The following is a 4817-nucleotide window of genomic DNA, read 5'->3' as shown; positions in this document are numbered from 1 at the left end:
GTTTTGGGCTCCTGTGTCAAAGATCAGTTGGCTGTATATGCACGGATTTATGTCTGGGTGTTCTACTTGGTCTTCTTGTCTGTTTTTGTGCTAATACCATGCTGTCTTGTATATTTTGAAGTCAGGTATTATGATGCCTCCAGCATTGGACATTTTGCTCAAATTGTTTTAGCTATTCAAGGTCTTTTGTGTTTCCATGTGTATTTCAAGATTGATTTTTCTATTTCTGTGCCAAACGCCATTGGAATTTTGATAGGGATTGTATTGAATATGTAGATTGCTTTTGGTAGTATGGTCATTTTCACAATGTTGATTCTACCAATCCATGAGCATGGAAGTTCTTTTCATCTTCTGATGTCTTCAGTACTATATAGTTTTCATTAAAAAAGATCTTTGGTTTCTTTCATTAAATTTATTCTAAGGTCCTTTATTGTTTTTGAAGCTATTGTGAATGGGATTGTTTCCCTGATTTCTTTCTTAGTCTGTTTGTCATTAGTGTATAGGAAGGCTGCTGACTTCCTATGTTATTTTAATTATGTTATATTATATTAATAATGTTACTTTGCCAAAAGAGTTTATGGTTTCTAATAGTTTTTTTGGTTGTGTTGTTAGGGCCTTTTAAGTACAGGATCATGTTTTCTACAAGTAGGGATACTTTGAGTTCTTCTTCCCTATTTGAACCCTTCTATTTCTTGCTCTTTTCTTATTGCTCTGGCTAGGAATTCCAAAACTATATTGAATAGGAGTGGAGAAAGCAGGCATCTCTGTCTCATTCCTGACCTTAACAGGAATGGTTTTGTTTGCTCTCTATTGAGTATGATTTTGGCAATAGATTTGTCATGTATAGCTGTTGTTATATTAAGGAACATCCTTCTTTTCCTAGTTCCTTCAGAGCTTTTATCATGAAAGCATGTTGAATTTTATCAAAGGCTTTTTCTACATCTATTGAGAGAATCATCTGGTTTTCTTCCTTGCTTCTGTTTATATGCTGTATTACATTTATGGATTAATGTATGTTGAACCTTTCTTACATCCCTGGAATGAAATTGACTTGGTCATGGTGTGTTACTGTTTACCAGTGGAACCTGGGTGATCAAAGCTGTAAAAGATGAGGGAACTACTGAGTCCTGCTCAATAGCCACTTTAATGAAGCATACTACTGCTTTTATAAACTCCTTTTACACAGAGAGCATTTGGTCAGAAAAAGCATGCCAAGTATTACGTGTCAAGGTTACATTAACACAGGGAAGCACAGTTAAAATTAACTCTTTGTTGTCTCCTTTAAAATGGGAACAGAGAAACAGGAGAAGCACATAGTCAACATAACTTTCTTATTTACATCTGAAGGACACGAAGCCATCTGGGAACCTTGAATACTGTTTTTCTGGACGTTTGGCTTTCTCACAAGGCCAGATACCAAATCACACAGACACAGTCTGGTCTGAGACTTTTGCCTCAGTTCCTTAGAGCTTTCTCATAAGACCAGATGCCAAATCACACAGGTCTGGTTTGAGGCCTTTGCCTCAGTTCCTTGGATATTTCTCACAAGGCCAGGTACCAACTCACACAGGCAAGGTCCAACTGCTGGCTCTGATAATGGTGTATGATTTTTTTTGATGGGTTGTTGGATTCTGTTGTTAGTATTTTGTTGAGAATCTTTGTGTCTATATTCATTAAAGATATTGCTCTATAATTCTCCTTTTTGATTGCATCTTTATTGGGTTTTGGAATGAGTGTAACCCTGGCTTCATAGAATGAGTTTGGTAGTGTTTCTTCCCTTCATATTTCCTAGAAAAGTTTGAGGAGTATTGGTGCTAGTTCCTCTTTAATGGTTTAATATTCAGCCATGAATCCATCAGGTACACAACTTTTTGTTATAGGGAGGCTCTTTATTACTGACTCAGTTTCATTCCTTGTAATTGGACTATTGAGGTGTTTAACATCTTCTTGGCTCAATTTGGTTGGTTCTATGCATCTAGGAATTTATCCACTTCATCTAGATTTTCCAGTTTACTTGAATATAAATGTTAAAAGTACTCTTTAATGATTCTCTAGATTTTGTTAGTATTTGTGGGTATTTCCCTTTTCATCTCTAATTTTATTAATTTGATGTTTTCCCTCCTCTGTTTAGTCATGTTTGCTAAGGGTTTGTTGATCTTGTTAATATTTTCAAAGAGCCAACTTTTTGTTTCATTAATTCTTTGTGTAGTTTTTTTTTCCTCAATTTCATTGATCTCAGTCCTGATCTTTATCATTTCTCTTCATCTACTGGTTTGAAGTAGTTTCTCTAGGAACTTATGGTGCATCATTATGTTTTTTTATTTGAGAGATCTCTGTTGTTGTTTTTTTTTAATGTTGGCATTTATACCCATAAACTTTCCCCTTAGCATGGCCTTTTTTTGTGTCCCACAGATACTGATTGGTTGTATTTTAATTTTCCTTAGCTTCCAGGAACTGTTTTATTTCTTCCCTTATTTCTTTGGTCACCCATTGGCTTTTCAGCAGTGTGTTGACCACTCTACTGTGTTTGAGCATTTTCTGTGGTTTCTTTTGTTTTATTCAGTTGTGTTCTGATACAACTGATACAATGCAAGGGGTTATTTTGATTTTCTTGAATTTGTTGAAGCTTGCTCTGTTTCCTAAAATATGATGTATTTTGGAGAAAGTCCCATAAGCTTCAGAGAAGAATGTGTATTTCTTGGTTGTTGGGTGACATACTCTGTAGATATCTAATATGTCCATTTGGTCTAACTTGTGAAGGAGTTCTGAAGTTTCTTTGTTGATCTTTTGCCTGGATGACATATTTAATGGTGACAGTGGGGTATTCAGGTCTCCCACCAACCCTGTGTTAATGTCTATTTGTCCTCTCAGGTCTGTTATAGGTTTTTTAAAAATGTAGATTAGTTTCCTTGTGTTTGGTTATGTGTTAAGAATTGATATTTCCTCTTAGTGATTTATTCCTTTAATTAATATAAAGTGATCTTCGTTGCTTTTTCTGACTGATTTTAGTCTGAAATCTACTCTGTTGGATATGAGTATAGCTACTCCTACCTGTTTATGGGGTACATTTGCTTGGAAAACCTTTTTCCACCCTTTGACTCTAAGCCAGTCTTTATTCTTTTGGTGAAATGAGTCTTTTGTAAACAATATATGGTTGGGTCTTGTTTTTTAACCCAATTTGCTATTCTATGTCTTTTAATCAGGGCATTGAGGCCATTTATATTCAGTGTTAATATTGAGAGGTGCCTGTTTTTTCCAGTCATTCTTATTACCCTGTTCTTTAGTTATACCTATGTCTTGTTTACTGCTCTGCTTGCTAAAATGGGTTAATTCTTTCTTGAGTATTCCTGTCTCACTCTAGTTTCTTCTTCTATATGTAAAAGTCCTTTAAGTATCTTCTGTAGTGCTGGCTTGATAGTCACAAATTCCTTTAGTTTTTCCTTGTTGTGCAATGTTTTAATTTCTCCTTCAATTAGAAAGGACAGACTCATCTAGGTTCACATTTGCTTTCTTTCAGGGCTGGAATTTTGTCTTTCTATGACCTTTTGTTTTTAGAGTTTGAATTGAGAAATCTGCTGTTATTCTAATGGGTTTGCCTTTATCTGTTACTTGTCTTTTCTCTTTTGCATATTTCAGTATTCTTTTTTAGTTCTGCATGATGAATGTTTTGATTATGATATGTGTGTGGGTGTTTCTTTTTTGGTCCTGACCGTTCGCTGTTCTGTAAGCTTTGTACACCTAGGTGACTTTCTTTCTTGAGGTTAGGAAAGTTTTCTATCATTATTCTGTTGAATAGTTTGAGAATGCCTTTGACTGTATCTGTTCTTCTACACCCATGATTTGTAGTTTTGGTCTATTCGTGGTGTCCCAGACATCTTGCATGTTCCATTAATACTTTCTTAGCATTATTTTGTAATCTTTTACTGCTTGTTCTAGTTCCTCTACATTGTCTTCTATTCCTGACACTGTATTTTCAACTTGCTCCATTCTGTTCACCAAGCTTTTGATTGAGACTTTTATATGGGATATTGAGTTATTTCAGTTGATTATTTTTCAAAGTTTCCATATCTTTATTGATTTCCTCTTTCATATCCTGCATAGTCTTCTTAATTTCATTTGTTTGTATTCTCTTTAAGCTCATTTAATTGTTTATTCACATCCTCTTTGAGATCAGACACTAGCTTTTGTTTCTCTTTTTGGAGCTTGTTAATCATTTTTACCAGTATTGTTTGGAATTCATTATTTGACATCTCTTCTTTTACACACTTGTTTAGATCCTTAATGGTGTAGTTGGCTTTTGAGGAAGAATGATTGTCTTGCTCTTTCATTCTGCATTGAGATTTATACATCTGGAGATACTTTTGGTTATGATTTTAATCCCTTGTCCCCCTGTGTTTGGGGTTTTGGGCTTTTTCTCCTGGAGTTCCAGCAGTTTTCTTCAGAGAGGGGTATACTGGAAGCATTACCCCTTTCAGGGTTCTTATTGTGTTGCACATTACCTCTTTCATCCCCTCAGTGAGGAAGCTGGGGTTCCTACTCTTTGATGTGTGAGTGGGGACTCTCCCACTGTCATGGTAGGGAGTGCTGGGCCTCTGTGCACTGTGAGAGGCAGGCCTTCTGACACCTACAGAGTAGTGATTGCCACTCAGTTGAGGGGCTGGAATTTCAGCTTTTAGATAGGGGTGATGGGACTCTCCTGCAGACAGGCATGATGTGAAGTGCTGGGACTCTGTGCACCTTGGGGAAGCAGGTCTCCTGGTGCTGCCCACAGAGTAGCAAATTAGTGCTTTCCTCCTCTCATGGGTAATCTGGCAATT

This window comes from Castor canadensis, chromosome 14 (assembly GCF_047511655.1).
Source record: "Castor canadensis chromosome 14, mCasCan1.hap1v2, whole genome shotgun sequence".
In the NCBI taxonomy this organism is placed as follows: domain Eukaryota; kingdom Metazoa; phylum Chordata; class Mammalia; order Rodentia; family Castoridae; genus Castor; species Castor canadensis.
This window is presented reverse-complemented; position numbering follows the sequence as displayed.